Raw genomic sequence first — 24,517 nt, 5'->3', positions numbered from 1 at the left:
GCCGGGAGAGTTTAACATGGCCGCGATTCTGGTGGAACCCTTGTCCCACTAGTTTATGCGGAATTCCAAATCAGTCCGAGCGGGAGCGCTCTGCTGAATGTTAAGAGAACAGGCAGGGGGCAGTCAGTGGCGAGTGATCCTTCGGACACTCTTCCCTTAGCCAGCCGCTGCGGATATTGGTGACCCACCAGTTAGCCTGAGCGAGAGCACTCTGCAACTGTGGAAACAGGTCAGGCAAAGTCCTTATAGTGAGAGGGGCGAGGGCACTCTCTAAGCCCACTCTCTTCACTAAGATAGTTGCTGCAGATATTAGTGTCCCCCCAGTTAGCTTGAGCGAGAGCACTCTGTTACCGTAAAAAACGGACAAAACAGAACACAGTCCGTACAGTGAGAGGGGAGCGAGGCCACTCTTCACTAAGATAGTTGCTGCCGATATTGGTGTCCCACCAGTTAGCTTGAGCGAGAGCAGTCTGCCACTGTGGAAACAGGTCAGGCAAAGTCCTTATAGTGAGAGGGGCGAGGACACTCTTCACTAAACTAATTGCTGCAGATATTGGTGTCCCACCAGTTAGCTTGAGCGAGAGCACTCTGCCACTGTGGAAACAGGCCAGGCAAGTCCTTATAGTGAGAGGGGAGCGAGGACACTCTTCACTAAGCTAGTTGCTGCAGATATTGGTGTCCCACCAGTTAGCTTGAGCGAGAGCACTCTGCCACTGCGGAACAGGTCAGGAAAACAGTCCTCATAGTGAGAGGGGAGCGAGGACACTCTTCACTCGGATAGTTGCTGCAGATATTGGTGCCCCACCAGTTAGCTTGAGCGAGAGCACTCTGCTACTGTGAAAACGGACAAAAAAAACCACAGTCCTTACAGTGCGAGGACACTCTCCACTTGGACAGGTGCTGTAACTCTTGGTGTGCTACCAGTTAGCCTGAGCGAGGGCACTCTGCTAACTGATATCCGCCACCGATATGTCCATAATGTTTACAACAATCAATGGACACACCGAGTATTAGCTTAGTCTAGTTAGCCGGAGCGAACTCGACAGCCGTAATGCACAACCTCAATGTTGATTTAGTATAACTAGCATTCACCGAGTTAGCCTGAGCGAGCACATTCCGCTAACTGTGATCGTTGTAATGCTACAAAGTTGATGGCCACAGCCCCAGTACCAGCTTTGTTTAGCTAGTTTCCCACTGAGTTAACCTGAGCGAGGACGCTCTGTTAACTGTGACAGCTCTGTTAACTGTGACAGCCGTAAGGATACAAAGTTGATGGACGCAGTCCCAGTATCAGCTTTTGTTTAGCTAGTTTCCCACTGAGTTAACCTGAGCGAGGACGCTCTGTTAACTGTGACAGCTGTAAGGATACAAAGTTGATGGCTACAGCCCCAGTATCAGCTTTGTTTAGCTAGTTTTCCACTGAGTTAACCTGAGCGGGGACGCTCTGTTAACTGTGACAGCTGTAAGGATACAAAGTTGATGGACGCAGTCCCAGTATCAGCTTTGTTTAGCTAGTTTTCCACTGAGTTAACCTGAGCGGGGACGCTCTGTTAACTGTGACAGCTGTAAGGATACAAAGTTGATGGCTACAGCCCCAGTATCAGCTTTGTTTAGCTAGTTCCCACTGAGTTAACCTGAGCGAGGACGCTCTGTTAACTGTGACAGCTCTGTTAACTGTGACAGCCGTAAGGATACAAAGTTGATGGACGCAGTCCCAGTATCAGCTTTGTTTAGCTAGTTTCCCACTGAGTTAACCTGAGCGGGGACGCTCTGTTAACTGTGACAGCCGTAAGGTTTACAAAGTTGATGGACGCAGTCCCAGCTAGCATCCAAGTTAGCCTGAGTGAAGACACTGCTAACTGCGAATTACGTCAGATGTAAAGATTAAATCTCCATGTACACAACGCCAATGCGGACTAGTGTCTCACAAAGTTTGCCTGAGCAGGAACACTCTGCTAACTGTGATAGCCGTAACACTGTGAAGGGCGGGCCGACAGCGTAATTCTACGCTCTCGTTAGCGCGCCACTCGATTACTAGAGCGGAAGCGCTCTGCCAACCGTGGAACAAACAACTGTTATAGAAAACAATGTTAATCGATCTTACCGATTGCTGTCATCACGACTTAGCTGACCCTTATCAGACTGGTGACGACCGATGATAGGGGCGTCCACCAGTCCGGGGCTCGATGTCCGAACGGCGAACACACCGTTCCCTCCGAAGAGGGACAGCTCGTCGCAGCCTTTGGAGGGCGAGAGAACCGCAACTCCGACCGGTAGTCACAAGGCTACAGCGACGAGCTCTAATATGTCTTGATCGTAGACACATCCTTGTTTAAGCTACCATGGTAGCTAACCTGCGACGCGAGAAGAAAAAAGGACTGAGCTCAGGATGACACCGGAACTTATAGATGACGGTGGTCATCCGAGGTCACACGTGACTTTGTTGATATAAATATTCGACCTGCGCATGCGCGAGACGGAATACATTCAGTGTTAAGCACTGCCTCTGGCGGTCAGTAAGGATGAAATAGAAGACGATTTTTAAATAAAATTAAGATTATTTCAATGCATTTTAAACACTATTCAGAAGTGCTCCACAGCATTGAGTAGTAGTAATAAGTGCAGTCACCAAGAAATTAATTACTAGAAATTAATTATTTCTACTTTTCGACTCTCAACATACCAGTTTTCAACATGTCTGAGCTCTAAATAGGGTATTTAGATATCAAACGTTTACAAGGTTCATCACTTTTTATAGTTTACATGTTATTCTATTCATATGGCAGACACAACACGATACACTATGCACTGAATTTATTACATTATACGTTTCTTAAACTCCTTTTGGTCCTTTTAGGGTCTATTTTGATGTAAAGCATACAGTATAGCACTTTGATGTGATTGACTTGACTAGTTTTTAATGAACATGGCCAGTGACCGGTGTATCTCTTCCTTTTAAAGAATCAGTCCGTCTCAATTCTGTTACAGCAAATGCAAGTGATGGAGAAACAGAGCGCTTTATAAAGCGATGGCTCCAGCTGGCATCCGATCGAGATGGAGGGAGAAGAGAGCGGGCCTTGAGGCAAGCGGCCCCTGAACCACAGTCTTAGTAAGTGTGCTTTCAATACTCAACACATTCTCACCCCAATGTGTCAAATACCGCAGTCAGTGCTACTAAGCTTCAAACAATGACTGTACGTTCCCCTCTAGTGTCAGTTTTGGATGTGTCAGGGACGCTCATTACATGCATACGTGTCTTATACAAAAAAAGAAAACAAGTTTGTGTTGGAAGCCTGGTGCTTCACATACAGTGTGTCGCACAGGCGTTGCTGGTGTCAGACATTTTATTACATTATATACAGACACGATATTTGATGCATAAGGAGTGAGAACGATTTGCAATGTTATTGATAGATTTACCATTTGTGTTTTGTAACTTGTGAGATCTCACAACTCTCTTTCTTGTCTCTGTTTCTACCAGGCTGCAACCTCCGGGTTTGAAGATTGGCATTTGAAGCCAATGCCGGAGTGACAACTTCTCTACCACGGTGTGGTGTTGTTTGGCAGTTGTTTGTGTTTTCATTGTAATTAAATGTTACCCTTTTAATACTGTATATGTTATAAATGCTTAAAACAGTGTGATCAAAAAAGTAAATAAACGGATTTGAATTTCATCAAGTTTCTCTTTGTAAATTGTACATGAACATGACTTTAGAGATTTACATCTTCTCAAACTGTTTTGTTTGCCGAGAGAGCTTTCAGTGTCCATGCTACAGGCTGTTATATTTGTCCATGTCGAGGCGTTTTTTAGCTCCAGGGTAGTCCCTGAAGCAGTTCCTTTCCAGCTGAAGACAGAGCCCAACCTTGCACTCCTCACACATCCAGTCATTCTGTCTCCTCCTGTCCATCCGCCTCCAAAAATGTCGCTGGACTTTCCTCTCCCTGGTAGATATCCTCGACATTGCTTCCACTATTTACAAAATGACTGTGACGATTCTGGGGCGTCATTCATGCCGAGTCTCAGACGAGTCGGCAACCGGACCCGGCCCGACGCGGTTCTTCCGGCGTGCCGGGCTTATGCCCGATCTGGGCCAGGTCATTTTGGCTACCTGGGTGCTTAAGCCTCAAGAGCAAAGAGCAGCAGCAGTCTACACAAAGTGTGCCACCGCCAAAAGGTAAAGGATTGATTAAAGCCGAGCACTTGGCTACTGATTCTGACAGAAGTGACAATATTGATGCTTGTTTCCCTCCACTGCCGAGCAGGCTGCTTGTGGTTGCGGGTTTGTATTTACGTGGTGGTGGATGGATTATACTCCCAGGCCAGTGCATGGTGTGCATATTTAAACTGGTCAATGGTTTCTTTCATGTTGCTGTTTCCCCCCTTATTGTTAAATAAAGGTGTTACTCTTTTAATGCATGACATTGCTGGTGGTAAAGTACGAAAGCACAGTGAAGCGTCTTGCTCAAAGCTGTTAATCAAACAGCTTCTTTTATTCAATAAATGATGTTCCCTGACCAAGAATCTAACCCAGAACGCGAAGGTGACCTAACCTTAAGACCAACAGGGAATGTGGTAACGGTTGTCCCGGTAACAGCCTTTCGACCTCTGTGCTCCGGTCTTGTGGTGTGTACGTGTGTGATGCCTTTCAGGTAAATTGTGGGTTTTAAGACTCGAAAGCTGGTCCAGGTTCCTCCAGCCAGTGTCCTGATTGGGGGAAATGTTTTTGTTTTAGATAAGTGAAAGCCCAAACTTTTCATACCGTCTCTTTTGGTTATATTGGTATCTTTGATTTGAAAACGGGTAATTCTTGCAATTTTGAAAACCAACTTCTTTTGAAGATGAACAGGACATTTTTCAGTTTCAAGTAATGACTGGGTTGCTGCTTTAGTATTGATCATGTTTTGATATTTGAGTCATGTTGTGGATGATCAGATGGAGTTATGATGGTAGCAGTCGCCCAATTGCAGATTCAGCTTGAGCAAAACCTTTGTCTATTGTGTTCAAATCAGGCCCATAGGAGTTTACAAGGCAGGTGTCCTTTCTCACAACACTGACCTGATGCATCAAGTGGATATTTTTTGCTGAACACAATATTATGCATTGGCCTCTTCATCCTCTAGTCCAGCGGTTCCCAAAATTTTTAGGCCGCGCACCCCCTTCTACATCCCGACCGGGTTCGCGCACCCCCCCCCCCTTAATAATAATTTTAAAAAAGCAACAGAGCCTTTTAAGCCTTCATAGCCGCATAAGAATCGGACCAATGAGAGAACAGTATGCTCGCGCGTGGCATTTGTTTACAAGATTTAGTCCGCTGTTAAATGTTGCAGTGTGAACACAAACCGAACAAAGGAGCAACTGCAACAAAGCAAACGAACTGAAGGTGTGAAAACGCCCTGAAACACTGCAACAAAGTTTCAATAACTTTCAGTTACACAAGGCGTCACTTTTAAAGAGCAATACGGATGCGAGCACACACGCACAGGCTCAGAGGCAGATTATCACATTTAATTTACAATCAATGAGCGACTAATGCAGCCAGGATGTCTTCGGACAAAGCATCGATGCGGCGCGACACAGTGTTGTTGGACACCGGCATCATGTCCAACTTTTTTGCATCTTTCTCTCCAATCATACATTCCACCATCTCTCTGGCAGCTGGCAAGCTCACGTCTTCGGCGATTGTGTGCGGTAGCCCCTTTCTCGCTATTCTGTAACCAGATATGAAGCCCGTAGTGCGTCATTTATAGACCCAACACATGAATGAGACTGCAGTTGTTTTTGGCTGTTTTGTAACTCCTCCAATTTCGATATAAAGGCTTTTGACTTGCACTGGCATGCTTGGTGTTCAGGTGGCGACGTAAATAAGAGCTTCAGACTGTTAGCCAGAACCTCACTGCACACCACGCACTGTGGCTTTGGGGAATCTGCGTTGCCAATCCAAGTGAAGCCCAGACACACATACTTTTCATCATATTCAATCTTTTTTTTCCCAGTCTGATGCTCACCCTCGTTTCCTCTTTTTTACCTTGACTCCGCGATGGGCCGATGTGCTCCCGATTTGTCTGTGCAATCCCTTCCTCCTTCCTCAGTCTCATCTTCCTCTGACTCCCGTTCGATTTCTTCTCCCGGTCTCCCCAACGCACCTCTCTGATTCCTCTCTCTCTCTGTCCCTCTCCTCTTTTATGACCGATAGCTTCAGATGTCCCACCTGACAGTTTCCCAGATTTCAGCCAGTTTAGCATATTTGCATGAATGTTGCTGAATGCATGAAGTTCGCTGTTAGCTGACGTTAGCTGCACAAGCTAGGCTCGCTACTTATAAACGCACTGTTACAACTCCTTCATCGTGTCATCTTGCTTTTCGGAGAATTATGATGATAAGTTCATAGTAGATGCAAAAGTATACTTATGTACAATATATTATGTTGAACATTGTTGCTCCTGGATGGATCACAGCCAACCCAATTATGTTCAACACAACTCCATGTCCTTGGTCATGGTGCCACAGCACTTAAAAGAATAAACTTCATCATTCTCAAAATTCTGACCCTTTGCTTTTTTATTAACAGCATTTACTTGTACTTTTACTTTCAATACTGAAGTACAGTAAATATCAGATACTTTAAGACTTTTACTCAAGTAGTATTGTAATAGGTGACTCACTTTTACTGGAGTCGTTTTCCAGTAAGGTATCTTTACTTTTATTCAAGTATGGCTTTTGGGTACTTTATACACCACTGCTATTATTGAGTACAGTGATCATGTGAACAGACACAAACTTATCAAAAGCCTCTCCAGCTGTTAAAGCCAACTGACAGCTGATCCAGCTGTGATCATCAGCCACCGTCATCAGAAACAGACGCAACTTCACGTGACGCAACTGAGGAAAGGACGTCTCATGTATCTTAAAACATATTTCCTCCTTCCTCTCTCCTTGCATGGTTTCCTCCATGCATCCCTGGTGGGAGGGACTAAGACACAAGGAAAGGACGCAAGTGAGGGAAACTGGGATGCAATTAAGAGACTTGAGAAGCACCGCCAGAGACGTGTTTCCCCGGCTTCACATTCTGCTTCCTGTCCTGACAGGAAGTCTGTGCCCAGATGTCCAGATGTTGCAGGATGAAGTGATTGGCCATGTCGACTGAATCGCGCTCAAAAGACGAATAAAATATGATGTGAAGCCAGGGAACTGTGCGCGATGGTTCCGGCTTCTTAATTGTAAAAATGTGCTGAGTTCCTATATCGTAGTAACTTGACAGTCTTTAGACAGGCTTTAGATTGGCAATTGGACAAAATGAGACATTCGATAATATCACCTTGGGCTGTACGAAATAATAACAGACCTTTCTTCGGGATGTCACCCAGTGCAACAGTGTGGCTCATTGATGTGTTTTTGGACAACAATAGAAAAGGAATAAGATTTACCAGGCTTTGTATACACTCTATTTAGGAGGGATCAGTTGTTGTTGTTTTGGTCTTTTAATACGAGTTGACTGTATGAAAAACATAGAATGTCACCAGAATTATTCTTTAACTGCAGTATTTTTTTATTTAATTCACCTTTACTCAACCTCACTCCTGAGTCGTGTCATCTTCATTTTCTTTTAATTAATATTTGACGTCATTTAGCCCAGGCCTACGTAACACAGTACTTGCACTCCGATTCTTGCTGCGAATACTAGTTGCGAGTTGTCTTCTGTCCACTAGATGTCCTCCTGCATTTGGTGACCGCTTCATCATGACAGTTGCTGTGTGGCCGGGGCATTATGTTGTTGTCTGTAGCACGCTCACACACACACGCACACTCATGCTCACACACTCACACGCGCATAAGCACATTGAGTTTATTGGCCACGCCCCTCACGTGAATTATGCATCACCTCCCGTCGACCGGAGGAGACTCGTGCCTCCGGGAGCAGCTCGGACGTCAGCTCGTGCTCACCGGTGGAAGGAGAATAACGGTCACAATATCGCCACCCGTCTGTTGCTAAAGGAGCTACCGATAACCCGGTAATGAATGGGGGAGTGGGGAGAGTCGGAATCCGCCTCGCGCACGACGACTCCGTTGGTTTCTACCGGGGATTTGACGGAGGAGGACACATCGAGGGCTTAGAATCAACCCGGCCGTGACCGAGCCATTATCTGCCGGCCTGGCGTTGTTCTCATCGCCGGTGATATTTGAGGGTGAAATAAACAGCCAAGGTACGTTTGTCGTGTTTCCCGTGTGTATTCGTGTATTCGTGTGTGTGAATGTGTATGCTCGCGCGCGCGTGTGTGTGTGTGTGAGCGAGCAAGGGAAGAAGAGATAGATGGTGTAGTAAGATGGTTTGTGTGTGTACGTGTGTGAAGGATCACTAATCGATCTCCTACCAGCCATATCAAAGAAATCAATAACATAAATATATATTATAATATAATTATCTCCTACCAGCATATATATATATATATACATATGTATGTATGTATGTATGTATGTATGTATGTATGTATGTATATATATATATTGATATATATATATATATATATATATATATATATATATATATATATATATATATATATATATATATATGTATATATATATATATATTGATATATATATATCTATATATATATATCAATATATATATATATATACATACATACATACATACATACATACATATATATATATATATATATATATATATATATATATATATATATATATATATATATATATATATATATATATATATATATAGAACCCTCAGTTCACTCGTGATCGTAAGTCAGACACCTGCACGGCGTTGTGGTCGTACTAGGATGAGTGGGAAAAAGACAAGTTAGAACATAACAATATAGTAAAGGGAGCATGGTTGTAGGAAAGGAACAGATTCTTACTGCCCCTCTCTGTCTGTCTCCCCCTTCTCGTTTCTGCTCCGTTTTCACCCACATTTTGGTCCCATTTCAAATTCCCACCGTCTGTTGGTTAACAGTTGTTTTGTCAAGAAAAACCAAAATCCTTTGTGTGGGAATGACGGGATTATCTCTCACAATACTGCGTCCATTACAATACTGTGTCTGTCGTTGGGCCAGATTTGCATGTGTTTGTAGAGGCTGTAGTAAAATCAAATCTGTCCGTCTGTCCGTCCATCTATCTGAGCTAGCTCCATTTCAGGCTTTTCAGGCCTGAAGTACAGATCTTTCTTGTGAAAACTTTGAACGTGTTTGTTCAGTTTGTGTCACTCTGACCAAGTCGTTTAATGCAGCCATATTGTTTTCCATGCGGCCAGAGTGAGAAGAGCGAGCCTGGAGCGCAGAGGGCAACGCACCGATCCTGCAAGCAGTCCGGTTTGCAATGTGTTGTAATGGGCATGTGGGAATGCTCCCGGTGTGCCAGTGATAAAGGCACACCTTTTGGTGACAATTAACGGTTTTAGTGTAAACTAGCTCATTCACAAAGAGTTTTCTTTTTTAATGAACATGAGAATGGTTGTCCGTGGCATGCGAGATTTTGCCACGAGTCAGGGTTGATCACTTGGAGTCAAATAAAATACAGAATAACGAGACGTTAATAACTTCTTAAAGCCACTTTCCTGATATTTAACGTCAGCTAAACTAGCTAGCGTTAGCTAACTTTGTATATTTAAATTTTTTGCTACTTTATGCTTCTACTCTCCTACATCATAGAGACAAATAATGTACTTTTGTTTTTATCAGACAGCATTAGTGACTTGTTTCATTGCATATTCAGATTAACAATACAAAATATAATCAAAAAATATATTATGGTATTTGTATATCTGTACAGCCCCCAGAGAGGAAATTCACAAGCTGCCTAGCGGCATGTAAAGTAATCTTTTAAGATAAATATGAATACATTTGCAATCATTAATAATAATCCATAACATAACGTATATTGTTCTGCAATACAACTTATTTGTTCATTAAAACAAGGCAGTTGCTATGGAACGTATCCTAGCTGCTTGCATATTTATTTTTACATTACAGGCTTGCGCTAAATTGATTTTATTATTTTGCTCTTCATTTACATAATTTTTTGTTTCCATATATTTTGTAACCACTGAAAACGTTTCAGCGTCAGTAGGAGGACTTCTGCTTGTACTAGGCTTGCCCTTATTTTTCAAGTGGAGCTGTGTTGCTTGGCGTGGCGAGGATGTTGCTCTACTTTATCCGGTCCCCGAGTTTCGGTTGAGGTTTCACACTTGTGGCCTCTTAATGATAATAATCTCTCTTGTGTCAAGACCCGCATCCCTTATGCTGCGTTCACACGAAACGCTGCACGAGTTTGCGGCGCGAGTAGATTACATACAAAGTCTATGCACAGATGCGATGAGACTGGCGCGGCGCGAATTTGCGATGGTGCGGCGCGATGTACACGAATTTGCAGCCAAATGCGTGAGTTGAAATTTTTCAACTTCGGCGAAATATTCGCATGACGCTGTGGCGCGATAGCCTATCAGCGTTGAGTTGCTCCCCTTGTCATCACTGACTTCCTGCTGTTGTTGAATCAGGAAATAAATACGATAGCCGTCTGTGTTCACCCAGAGCTCTACGATACCTCATATCAATAGAGACCGGACCAAACTATGTGTATACATGTGTGCAATGTTCCCTCTAAGCTGCGCGCTTGAGCAATCGCGCACTGCTCGCACAGTCTCAGCGCACAAGAAAATCTATGCAGCGCATAAAATAAAATTCAACATAAACGTATTAATTAATATCTAATATTAGTCCTAATCTTATCTAATCAATTAAACCAATAATAATAATAATAATTTTGTTTTCTGTACTATTTTGCAACGTAACTCAGTGAGTGACAGGTGTCCAGCCAATGATACGATTCGGTTCACTTACGCTACGCAGCCAATCATAGCATTGACACTATTGCCCTGCCCATTCGCGCCGTGCAGGTTAGCTAGCTAACAACAGTGCGGCGGAGTTACGAGACGCAAATGCTAACCCCTTATCATGGCGAAACGAACGGGCAGCGACACATCCACTCACCAAGCCATTGGAAAAAAGAAATGTGGTTCTTTTAAGATGGAATGGCTGTCGGAGTATGTTCAAATAGAAGAACAAGCGGTGAAACTGGGTGAGATTTTTTCTTTTTCGAGTGAGAAGGGTCTACTCTGCAAAACATGCAGCGAAGCTAAAGTAGCAAATGAGTTTTCCGAGGGAAAAATGTGGACTGAATGGAAGTTGGACTACCTCAAGCGTCACATTCAGCAGAAAAAACAAAAAATTAAATCAAAACAGCATCCAGAAATCGTCTTGAAGTGGCACATTTGGACCAGCTGATGCGCATAAAGTCAAAGCAAGAAGCAGACGAAGCCATCAACCTGGACAAAGTGTACAACCATTGGAGAAGTGAGAAGGACAGACGTGAAAAATAAGGTAACATTTAAGTCAGATTTGTGCATATTCTAGTGACATTTATTAAGATTTTTTACTTATGGATATTAATCATTAAATTATGTTACTATTAGATAATTTATGGGTAGTAGAAATGATAATAAAAAACTGAGTAATTACATATTTTACAGACAGAGTTACAGGAATTTACACTGTATCACAAGCTACAGCACACGTCATTGTGCAAAATGTGAATGTTTTAATGTGAACAAAATGTTATGTCTGAAAGGTGTATATGTATCATTTCTTCCAGAACAGGACCCTCACACAGGCCAAAGCAAGACTCTTCCCATGGCCAAGCAGGACTCTCACATAAAACATACTACACATCTCATGAACAACAAGATTTTTGTCTTTTTCCTTTAAAGTTTGTCAAATCACTTATATTAAAAGTAAACTAGTGAAAATTGCTGCTGTAATTTGATTATTTTAATAAGCCATGTAACTTGCTATGATCCAAGGTTTTGAACAGGTGTGATACTGGTGTGTGGCCACAGCGTGCACATCTGATGTTGCTCACAGTGGTCCTCAGTGTGCTCAGGGAGCTTGTGTGTATGCCCAGACACATGAAAAATTAGAGGGAACATTGCATGTGTGTGTGTGTAAACCATACGGTACAAACAATGAATAGACGCTGCCGTATTTACGCCTACGTGACGTTATTCTGACTGTTGGTGGAGCTGCTACAATGTTAGCATAGCCTAGCACCGATCCATCAGAGCTCCATTGAGAAGACAAGTAGCCCACAAATCGGCATCATTACGTAGTTATTTCGGAGTCCCTTTTTGTCGGGGTATTGCCGTTAAATCACAGCCAAATCAGTTTATTTTGTGTTCCTACAGCTGTAGTAAACAGCCGACGTGTGGCTTGCTAGACAGTGAATACAGCTCGGAGCTCCTCTGGACAATATTATGAACCAGACATGACAGCGTTTTGTTTCCCGGGATATCTGTGACTTCCACAACACGTACTAAGCAGAAATATAGGTTATTTTTTGCATTGTTAATGGCGGACAGTTGAATGGTTTTCAGGCGATAAGCCCCACCCCCTCTCCGCGCGATTCCCGTGAATCACGCCGCATTTGGTGTGAACACGGCAAAATGGTCCCCGGCGAGACCGGCGGCGTGTTGGACGCGAATTTGTGGTGCATTGAATTCGCGCCGCGTTTGGTGTGAACACGGCATCAGTTTGTGAATCGCGGTGCTGCGGAGGCAGTGGTCACTTCTCAGATTATGTTTCCTCATGTTAAACCCGCCAAATGGCTGTCCAGCCATTGGGGACTGCTATGGATTGAAAAGGTGTGCTAAGTGCGAAAATAGTTGTTCCTCCATCCTGGTGACAACGCCCATCATGTGTACATAAGTGAATACATGTGCTTGCGCATGGACATGCAGTACATTTAAGAGTCCCGGTTTGGGTGTTTTGGAAAATATGGTCACTTTACAAAATGTAGCCCAGTATGCTAAAGCCAGCAGTCGGGTCCAGTTGAGTGTCGACAAATGGCTAACGCTAGTAGATAGTACAACACAGTTTCACGGCAGTTTGTTAAATAGTCACAATTGCAATCTATGGGTGTTGTTTACAGGGACACAAATTGTCTGTATTTTTTGTGTCGCTGGTGAACGAAAAAAATGAAAGTAAGGTTTAGGCAACAAAAGCACTTACTTAGGTTTTGGGAAAAGATCATCGTTGGGCTTAAAATAACCACGTACAGTTAGGTTTAGGTAATTCAACAAATGTTTGGTTAAGACAACAAAACACGTCCTTGGGTTTTGTAAAAATGTCACGAACGTTAGACGTAGGTAACAAAACCATAATCATAAAACAAACACCGGTCGCGTGGTTGAAAGTCCTCTGGTTGCAGGACCCATCTCCACCATAAGTCTTTTGGGATATTAAATACTTCGTCACTTGCTCTGACTGTGGCTTGGTCACGTGGATACATTTCATTTGTGTGTCCACCAGGAAAAAAGGATCCTAGTTGACTTTCCATTGACATTATTTACATCCTGAGCGAAATTATACATTCACATATCATAACTATTACAGTAATATCTTTATCACTATAAATGACGATCTTTGGACGTTCAGAGCTGAGCAGCAACTTGTCTTGTCAATCTGTGCAATTGTACCGTTCGCTAACATTAAGCTAGCATTAGCTCAGCAGGTAAAGAAGAGAATGAAAGCTGTCAACAGGATCAAAAGGGATATCTTCAATTTTGATTGAAAGACGTGACTAACCACATGTACACTTACGATTTTTAAGCAAGTCAAATAATGAAAAGGTCATTTTTAGTAGTGTTGGAGTAAAGTAGCTATTTTCACTAAATGTGAGCTACAGTAAAACTCATCTGGTTTCCCTCTGGGTGTGCAGTTTTCACAGTTGTGACCCCAATAACAAAGTACCACTGGGCCCATTTGACCAGACTATCCCGGCTCAAACACTGTGATTTAAGCTGAGGCGGCAGTTTCCACTTGCAGCCTGCGGGGGCCGCCACGTGTGAGTCGGCCTCACGACAGCTTTACACGAAGAGTGTAAAAGTGCAACAATTTACAGAAAGAAGAAAGGGGTAAAAGTTGATCATATCAGCTGGTCCTTTTGTTTGTGAAGTTTTTTTTTGGTTTTGTTTTTCCACGCGCACACACTCTTCCTTCCTGTATGCGGGCAAGCTGAGGGAGTCCTGAGCGATTACAGGAAGTCAGCGTTGACTTCTCTGGGGAAGAGAGATAAGAGTCTGGCAGAGTGTGTTCGTGTGTGTGTGTGTGTGTGTGTGTGTGTGTGTGGGTGTATGTGTGTGTGGATTCAGCTGAAAGCAAGGCCATCTGCACTCAGCTATTGCTAATAACAAAACACACGTACAGTCACACAACCAAGCCTATAGTCAAACAAACCAACCCTGGGTGTGTGTGTGTGCTCTGGGTTTAGTGTGTGTAAGTGTGTTTCTGAATGTTGTGTGAATGATAACAGCCATTCCTCTGCTGATGATGGCAAGCAGCAAACTCTTTGTGTGGTTGTTAAAAGGAGAAGTGAGCTACACACACACACACACACACACACACAGATAATAGATATTTACCTGGCAGCAGGTGGAACAGGTAGTATCATTTAAATAAAATGTGCATGTTCATGTCTACTGAAGTTAGTACTGCAGATTATAGTCATCCCACCTACAAACCAACCTGAAGGGTTGATCACACGATGACGCGTTGCTACAGGTGCGACCACTTCAAAAAAACCTTGGCAAAGCAGTTAAAGGCAAAACAGCGTAATGCGCCTGTGGAGCGGGGCCGCGTGCATCCAATCCTGTGTGATTAACGGGAAATGGAATGGACATGAAACTATCACAACATGAGATATGAATTCCCCCTTCTTTCTCACGTACTCCGTAGCTGTCTCACAGCCCAACAGCTAACTAGCTAGCTAGCCCTACCACATCTACCAGCCACAAAACAGGAAGTAAGTGGTAAAGTAGCAAAGCCCGCCTCTTGCTTGACTTGATTGAAATGTGCTACCTCAGGACTGGCGCTTAAAAGTTGAGAAAATTGTAACTTTTGTGCACGTCTAAAAAGCTGCTAGGAAAATGCGGCACAAGAGGAGCGAATGCCAGGTGCAGCCTACGCGTTTCTCGTGACGGATCCCATTCATTTTCTATGTAGAGGAAGAGAGCCGGCCGCGAGTTGCACGATGGATATGACGCGGTGACTTTTACATCAAATTCTTCAACAGATATTCAACAAAGTTGTTTTGAGTGATGGAATTACTGTTTTTTAAGTAGGGAAAAAAGTAAATTTGAACTGATGTTTAGGTGTACGTATCACAATAGTAGCCTAATGATATGAGATGTTAATATTAAAAAGGAGTAATTGGGTTGTCCATCTGTGCTGTTTATGCGTGTGCTCTTGTGGAAATATAATGGAGCCCAGGCAGTGCATTGGCCGAGTGAAGCCAATGCAGAAATGTCTTAAAACCTGCATTCTCTCTACTGACCAGCAGGGGGCGACCCCTCTGGTTGCAAAAAGAAGTCAGATTGTATAGAAGTCTATGAGAAAATAACTCGAATTCTCTCTTGATTTATTCCCCTAGTAAACATTGTAAAAATGGGTTTATGGTCTCAATCTCTAGTTTCAAGTCTTCTTCAATACAGCATGATGTTCATTTTGTAAATGATGGTCCATTTAGAGTCAAATAGACCATAAAGTGAATTATGCTTCAGGGCGGGGCTACCTTGTGATTGACAGGTCTCTACCAGTGCCGTATACGACGTCTTTACATCACTCCTCTGTATTTCAACTATAGTAACTTCCGTTAATTGGTTGCCAAAAAACAACATGGCGATGGCCGCAATCCAAGATGGTGATGGGGGAATCAACTAACTTGAGTCTTCAAAAAGGCAGTCCACAAACCAATGAGGTCACGACAACTACGTCCACTTCTTACAGCCTGTGATGGAGCCACTATTCCGTCGGTGAATGTGCTAGCATGATAGCAGTTGTACGTTTGGGTTTTAATAATTCTAGCTTCCAACATGGCTGCTACCGTACCTAAACTTTGTGTTCTGCTGGACCGATGCATGGACTATATCGTATTAATTTGTTTTAGGTACAGCCAAAAGAGTATGTAAAATAAATACTGTGTAGAGATACAAATGTTTAGTTTTCAGCATCAGCAGGTAGTTGTGCTCAACAGTAACTAACACTCAGCTAAACACAGGATGTGGGATTTAGCCAAACTGACTATCCTGTATCTTTCATGCTTTTGTTTGAGTGTTTACGACATACAAAGTTAGAGGAGGTCAGATGGAGCTGTAACTGGTGACAGATGGTGTGTGTGTGTGTGTGTGTGTGTGTGAGAGCGCGTAAGAGTGTGTGAAAGAGAGAGAATGAGAGAGAGTCATGCAAACACCACACTTACTGTATCTCTCTATCACCACGTCAGCGCTGAGTCACGTTTACCGGCTGCAGACTGCCATGAGTCAGTTTCTTCATCATTTCCCACATCCCTTTTCATTTTGTATGTTTGAGGAATTTAAAACTTGAGTGATGAAAAGAAAGAAAGACATGGACACCATAAACATATGCAGTAAGATACACACCGGTGTGGTGCCCTGTTATATTATGTGAAATGTGAAATCAGCCGCTCGTAGTGATGAACCCACAGTCAAATAATCACCCAGCTCTGCACCTCCCCTCAGCTCTACTTTATAGCTGTCAGCTTGATGAGTCATTCACAAACGGTACGTACACAAACATCTGTACTTAAACCAGAGTGTACAAAGGTTTTATGCAACAATCCGGGTTTCATCAAGACCATGTGTACGCAAACAATGATGATGGCCTGGCCGGCTCTCTTAATGTTTCAGCTAAATGCATCTCATATTAAAATTGCATTAATTAACCATGCTTTAATAGACGGTAACATTTAAAACCGTGAACTTATTAATGCATCCTCCAAATGTATTAAATCACTATGAAATCGACGCCCTTTCATCCTCATCAATTATTATCTGACTAAAATGTATTATAGGCTATTTTTCGAAGCTTTTATTGAGGTTTTTGAATGAAGCTTTCAACAAATCGAATATCTAAAACTAACAAGAAGAATATGTTTTGATGTTATTGTGGTTATATAGATGTAATGTATGGTGCTAGATTGCTGCTCGACCGGCCCGTTAATAACGGAGTGCGGCGGCAAGCGGGAGAGCAAACTGCTAAATGCCGACGAATATGGACTGAAGAAGAACAACATTTATATGTTTGATAAATACATGTTGTGGATTTTGAAAATGAGTACATTCATCTTTTTTTCTATATTTTTACACTTTTAAACTTTACAACGCTCTGATGTAATTGGAAATGTTTGGAGTCTGTAACAACGCAGCCCATTCTACAAATAATATAATACTTATAATTATAGTGTGGCTTGATCTTTATCTGCAAGTGTGCAGAACTACAGAATGAATAATCTCTCTCTCTCCACGTCCTCCTCCACCCTTTTTCTTCTTGTCTTTTTTATCATCGTATCCCGTGGAAACACTTTGAAGAAATGTGTCTTTTCTGCCTTCCACCTTGGACACTAAAGTGTCAATTTCTATAGTAGTTGTTTTTTAAATTTAGGGGCCATGCTTCTCTCTTTTACAACAACTTCACTGCTTCCTCCGTGATAAACCTCAAGGAAAAGTGTTTCCTTTGTGGTAGTATGCTGATTGCATCTAGTCTCTGTTACCAGGAGTCACTTAATATTGATTTTCTAAATCTTTCCTGATCACCACCATGCTAAAAGTAAAACCGTGCTTCATATAACATTCACTTGAACAGCCATGTATGAGTGAGAGAGTGACGTTAACAAGACTAGTCTGTAAATCGTTTCCATTACTTCACTTTTCCCACACTGATGCAAGAAAATACATTTGCCAGTGATTATCTTATTTGCATATTACTCCAGTGGTGAAATAAATCCATGTCAGAAGAGTTTTAAGTCAAGTACTTGACTTAAATCCTGATTCTCTAGTCCAGGGAAAGGATTTCTATGGCACACAGTGACTGAATTTAATTGACGTGTCACAGTAATCCTTTTCAATTTGAGGTATTTTTCTCTTTTTCTTTCTACAAATAGGGTCTATTATCTTGTTTGTTTTTAAGAGGAGATAAGTACGTTTTTAATATTTGTTTTGGGTAATTTAATTATATTAATTGGGAATTTAAGAAATAATCTTTGGGCTCTTTGAGTCACCACATCACTCTCTCTCTCCCCCCCTCCCCCAACCAACCCAAAGCAGCCTTGCTCTATTTCCCCGGCGTCCGTCTAATTTGTCTCCGGTGCATTTACATACAACTCTTCCGGACACACGTGCATATGTCATATCAATACACACGGCGCCGCCGCTCTGCCATGCGTGGCGGCCTTGGTTTTCTAGACTCGATCCCTGCCGCTCGTCATCGAGGATTAGCACACTGACACACATTACTCAGCTAGCCTCTGCCGTGTGTTTGTCGCATCTACAAAAACAAGATGACATGGAACTGCTGCCACTAGGAGACTTCTCAGACAGAAACGACACGTATTCCTCCACTGACCGGGCTTCTGCTGAGACACATGCTGGGAAGGAATATTCGTCCTGTTGAATTCGTTTTGATGCAATGTTTCTCTTCAAGAATTACTGTAAACTCAGATATGAAGAGTCTTGTATAACCGATTTCACTCACTCACACACACACACACACACACACACACACACACACACACACACACACACACACACACACACACACACACACACACACGTAGCATCTCGGCACGGCGGAGTCACCTCTCTCTCTCTCTCTCGCTCACTCTGCACCTGGTTCGTGCAAGGCGTACACTATAAAACGCAGATCGGCAGAGATCTTTTCCTGACGTGGTTTGTGTGCGAGTAATTGCAGAATTGCGGCAGTGTATGGTTGATTGCGTGCAGCGTAATGTCTCAGGGAGACATGTGAAAATTACCTTATCAAGACATCAAGTCTCCGGACACCAGGATTGTGGGTAGCGTCCAGTGAAAAAACATGATATCTCTGCTTAGAGCAGGGGTGTCAAACATACGGCCCGCGGGCCGGAACCGGCCCCCAAGGAGGTTCGATCAGGCCCGCAGGATAATTTGAAAGTGGAAAAAATGCATAAAAGACATGGAATTAATATTTTTAATTCGCTGCAATTCATGGATTATCCGCTAAGGGGCGCACTCTTTCCATCAGAGTAGAAGACAAGCCGCATCACTGAGACAGACTGAAAACAGCAGACGGTATCAATGCGCCATCTGCTGCTTGTTACGACGTTGTTAATACCTTGGTCTCTACCTCTCCGCTACACCCTCATTAGCCAAAATGTCGTTATCCAAACGGAGAAAAGTAGATAAGGAGTGTAGAATTTTCAAAGAAAAATGGACCACGTCCTATTTATTTACAGAGATGCACGGAAAACCTTTGTGCTTGGTGTGTTTGCAACAAGTTTCGGTATTGAAGGAATATAATATTCGACGCCACTACGAGACTCTTCACAGCGAAAAATATGACGGCTTGCAAGGACAACTGAGAAGAGATAAGATTAACGAATTGCTGGCGGGTCTGAGGAAACAGCAGTCAACTTTCATCCAGAGCCGAGAAGTCAGTGAAGCAGCGGTAAAAGCCAGCTACCTAATTGCTAGCGAAATTGCATTAGCATCGAAGCCGTATTCCGACGGTGACTTTGTTAAACGATGCATGATGAAGGCGGCTGAACTTGTATGTCCCGAGAAGCGACAAGCTTTTGCCAATATTAGCCTGATGAGGAATACTATAGCAGAGAGGATTTCGGAACTATCGGCAGATTTAGACAGTCAATTGAAACAGAGAGTCAAGTCATTTATTGCATTTTCCGTGGCAATTGACGAGAGCACTGACATCACAGACGTGGCCCAACTGGCCATATTTATTCGAGGAGTTGATGAGACATTGACTGTTACTGAAGAGTTTCTTGAGTTGGTGCCAATGATGGACACCACAACAGCCGAGGACATTTTCGGCTCTGTCGTTGCTGCATTGGACAGAGTTGGAGTGGACTGGTCCCGCGCTGTCAGCCTGGCTACAGACGGCGCGCCATCCATGGTCGGAAAGAAAGCAGGTGTCGCGACAAAGTTCAAAGACAAAGTACAAGCCCTTAATGGAGGAGATCGTTTCTGGACATTTCACTGTATTTTGCACCAGGAGGCATTGTGTTGCAAGTCGCTGAAAATGGACCACGTCATGGAGGTGGTTGTTCGCACTGTAAATTTCATCCGGTCCAGAGGTCTGAACCATCGTCAGTTTGACAAACTTCTCAGCGACAGCAACATTACCCACAGCCTGCCATACCACACTGAAGTGAGATGGTTAAGCCGAGGCGCTGTGCTGAGGCATTTCTTTGATCTACGAGAGGAAATCGGACAGTTCATGGAGAAAAAAGGAAAACCGGTGTTGGAATTACAATCTCAGGAATGGCTACGGGACCTTGCATTCTTGGTTGATATTACTGAACACTTGAACAATCTGAACAAAATGTTGCAAGGCCGCAAAAAAGTTGTCACACAGTTTTCTGACAACATACATGCATTTAAGTTGAAGCTGACTTTGTGGGAGATGCAACTGCCAAATGGCAACCCTGCTCATTTCCCCTGTCTGAGAGATGTGTGTGTGACCAGACCTGATGCGGACATGAAACGGTACAAAGACAAAATTGCAGGACTACTGCGGGAGTTTGAGAAACGTTTTCAGGTATTTGGTGAACTTGAGACAGAATTTTCAGTTTTTCGCTCACCTTTCACAGTTAAAGCTTCTGATCTGCCGGTCGAAATTCAGCTAGAGATAATTGATTTGCAGTGTGATGCAGATTTGAAGGGCAAATTTGCCTCTGTAGGTCTGGACAGATTTTATCAGTATCTACTACCAGGGTACCCCAAATTAACAGCCCTGGCTGCTAAAATTTTGTGCATGTTTGGGACAACCTACCTTTGTGAACAAATTTTCTCAGTGATGAATATCAATAAAACAAAAATGCGTTCAAGGCTCACAAACAAGCACTTAAATGACATTCTGAAAGTGACAGCTAGTCAGGACATGACACCTGGTGTTGATGCACTTGTACAGGCCAAAAGATGCCAAGTTTCAGGAACAAATACAAGTCCAGACTAGACTAACACCTTTAAAATGCTGCCTTAGATACTGTTTGCATTGAAAGAATACAGCTCTGTGAAGATGAATCCTTACTGTGGTGATTTAAAAAATGTGCACTTAAATGTTAGTCAGCAGCTTCAAAACAAAAGTTGTGTGATGGAATTCTACTGTTCATACAACTCCATAAATTTTCAGTATGTATTGTATGTGTATGTATGTTTCATGTATGAAGTTTACAGATTTACAGGACAGGCGAACACTTTCTTCATTACACATTTAAAATCACTCTCCTTAGTTTGTAAGGTGTACGCAGGGATTACATTTAGATTTTATATGCGTATGTGTAAGTGGTTTAAAAATTCCTTTCTTTAAAAGTCTCATTTAATCTTAAAGTGCATTACTATATTTTTCAGTACCAATTAAAGTTTTGTGCCTTTGTACAATCAGTGGGATCAGTTGCAATGCATATTTGTGAATGATAAAAGTAAATTGCACATTTGTCTAAGGAAATATGAGGTGTTTCATGAAATGTTTTGTAAAAGGATAGTTCATTAAATTTCAATATTTTCCTAATGTTCTTGTGCTTCTTTACACCAAAACAAAGGAAAGACATGATATTTTGGTTATTTATAGCAGAGTATGGTATAATTTTAATGGTCCGGCCCACTTGACATCTCCCTAGGCCGTATGTGGCCCACGATGCGAAATGAGTTTGACACCCCTGGCTTAGAGTATCCTCGACGGAGTTTCTGTACGAGAGCGCAAATCTTGAGTTAACCGATGAATCGTTGATAACGGGCGAAGTTTAAAAGAAAGTAGCAGAGGACAGGTCCAGAGCAGAGACCTTGGCTACTTCAATTATTGTTTCAATGTATGCTTTAAATCTCCTCTACTTTTTGTGAAAATTACCTTATCAAGACATCAAGTCTCCGGACACCAGGATTGTGGGTAGCGTCCAGTGAAAAAACATGATATCTCTGCTTAGAGTATCCTCGACGGAGTTTCTGTACGAGAGCGCAAATCTTGAGTTAACCGATGAATCGTTGATAACGGGCGAAGTTTAAAAGAAAGTAGCAGAGGACAGGTCCAGAGCAGAGGCCTTGGCTACTTCAATTATTGTTTCAATGTATGTTTTAAATCTCCTCTACTTTTTATGACTGAATTTGATTTCTTACACTGTTTCTTTAATTGTTTTTAAATCTCCTTTTCTTTTGCCTTATGTTTTGATGCTTTTAATGGTTTTATGTGAAGCACTTTGAATTACCTTGTTGTTGAAATGTGCTATACAAATAAACTTGCCTTGCCTTGCCTTGCCTTGCTTGAGTTTTCAAAGCACCTGAGCTACTCTCCTGTGGATACACACACACTCGAGATTGTTTTTCCCAGGGGGAAATGTTGGTGTTGAAAGAGAGAGAAACGAGGAAGAGAGTAGGAGAACACACATGATCTACCTCATCTATCATGTACCTGTGTCTTTGCAGTGTGTTGTGTGTGTGTGTGTGTGTGTGTGTGTGCGTGTGTATGTCCATACCTGTCTGCGCAGCCAGTGTTATAAAGCAGCAAAAAACAGTAGCAGAAACCTCCAACATGAGCTTAATAGTGCAAAAAATCATTGGGAAACTATACACGGGTACGTTAGGCGTAGAAATCAGTCATGAAATAAAAAGGTTGGTCAAGACGCTGAGGCTCAAACCAGCAGATTGCAGTAGAAGTGGCTGTTGCGTATGTGGCACCACATTTCATATCAGCTCCACAATATTGGAAAAAAAGACATTGCAACTGCAATCATTTCCCTGCGAGATATATGATATATGTGAGATATCATGAGCACCAGGCTCAATGTCAGTGTGATTGAGGGTGCAGCAGATGGTGGTTTGAAGCACGCATCATACATATTTATAAATATATAAATATTATGTGTTGTTACTGTAATGACAATATCATGAAATGATTTGACAAAGGAATAATGTGTGGCCTAAGGCACCAGAACAGAGGAGCAGAAACAGAGACAGGGAATGAAGGTTAACCATGCTGCAGTGATCAGCGGTGGTCGACAGAGGGGGACAGAGGTCAGCGGTTACTGCACCAACACCTGATACTCTTTACCCTGATGGATGTGTGTCAGCTCATCTCTATTCATTGTATTTTTTGTGAATTTAGAAACATTTTAGACGAAAATAAAATAACTTATAAAACTTATTTTATTTTTCATATTTTATTGTCGTTGTTTTTTTTTGTATTTGTCAAGGATTTATGTGTTTATGCTGGGACAACATTCCAAGAACATTTTTGTTGATTTCCTGATTTGTTCTGTTAAAAAAAAAAGTAAGTGGGGAAAAGAACAGAAAAAAAGAACAAGGAAGCTTATTGCAACTGGGATTTCCTACATTATTAATGTCTCTCATATATTTGACTCTTCTCTCTCTCTCACACACAAATGTTTCTGTCATTGAGGACGACATTGTATTCACTTACATTAATAACTGATGAGAATTACCCTGACCGTAACCATTACCAACCTTAAACCAAGTTTAACCCTAAAATATAGCGCTATGCTAACGTTAAACACCAGCCACCCTGACCTTAACCCACAACCTGAAACTAAGTCTTCATCCTGAAATATAGCGTTATGCTAACGTTAAACATTTGCCAGCTACCATTTATACTCTGTTTGAAAAGGGAATTTACAACTATCTCTACCAAAAAGTGTGTGCGTGTGTTCTCCCTGTGTGAATTACAAAGAAGGAAGTGTTTGTGCTACTTTAATCTGCCATCTGCTCACAGCGCCAACCGATCGTTTTAAAATCGGCTCAACGTGAGAGATGAGAAGACAGACAGAGCAGCATAGACGTATCAGTGACAGACGAATACAAAATAATATCACTCGCTACATCTTTGTACGTGTGTGTGTGTGTGTGTGTGTGTGTGTTAGATATACTGTCAACTGAAAGGGTTGTATAACTGAATTAAAAGCTTTTAAATTGGGGGTTAACACACACAAACACACACATACAGAAGCAAACACCAGCAGCCTCAGTGGTTTATATTCTAATACGCAGACTCATTCATGCATTGCTTAGCAACAGCAGACGGTTGCCTAGCAACAACATTACCAGCCAGTGTGTTGGGTGTGTTCAAAAGTCACACTGTAGTAAAAGAAGAGAGTCTGTCGTGTGTGTGTGTGTGAATAATAATTCCACTGCCAGTTGGGAAAATTAAGCATTCTGCAGAATCAGCTATTTATACGCAGAATACTCATAAAGTACGTAATTACAACAAGCATGGTCATGCACACACACACACACACACACACACACACACACACACACACACACACACACACACACACACACACACACACACACACATAATAGCAGACTGTGCCCAGCGTCGGAAATACACGAGGGCAAAGGGCAAAACGGCCCCTAAGAAATAT

The 24,517-nt window shown here is 42.4% G+C and overlaps 1 protein-coding gene across 1 annotated transcript in view; it reads left to right on the top strand.

Annotated features, from left to right (window-relative positions):
* The first annotated feature begins 8,146 nt into the window (after positions 1 to 8,146).
* tanc2a (tetratricopeptide repeat, ankyrin repeat and coiled-coil containing 2a) overlaps positions 8,147 to 24,517 on the top strand; it is a 50,259-nt gene continuing 33,888 nt past the window's right edge. Inside the window, exon 1 of the mRNA XM_079281848.1 lies at positions 8,147 to 8,202. The gene's annotated coding sequence lies outside the window, so the exon portion shown is untranslated. The remainder of the gene's footprint in view (positions 8,203 to 24,517) is intronic.

The sequence above is a fragment of the Melanostigma gelatinosum genome (assembly GCF_949748355.1).
Source record: "Melanostigma gelatinosum genome assembly, chromosome: 13".
In the NCBI taxonomy this organism is placed as follows: Eukaryota; Metazoa; Chordata; class Actinopteri; order Perciformes; family Zoarcidae; genus Melanostigma; species Melanostigma gelatinosum.
The sequence above is the reverse complement of the archived record's forward strand: the minus strand, read 5'-3'. Positions and strand labels throughout refer to the sequence as shown.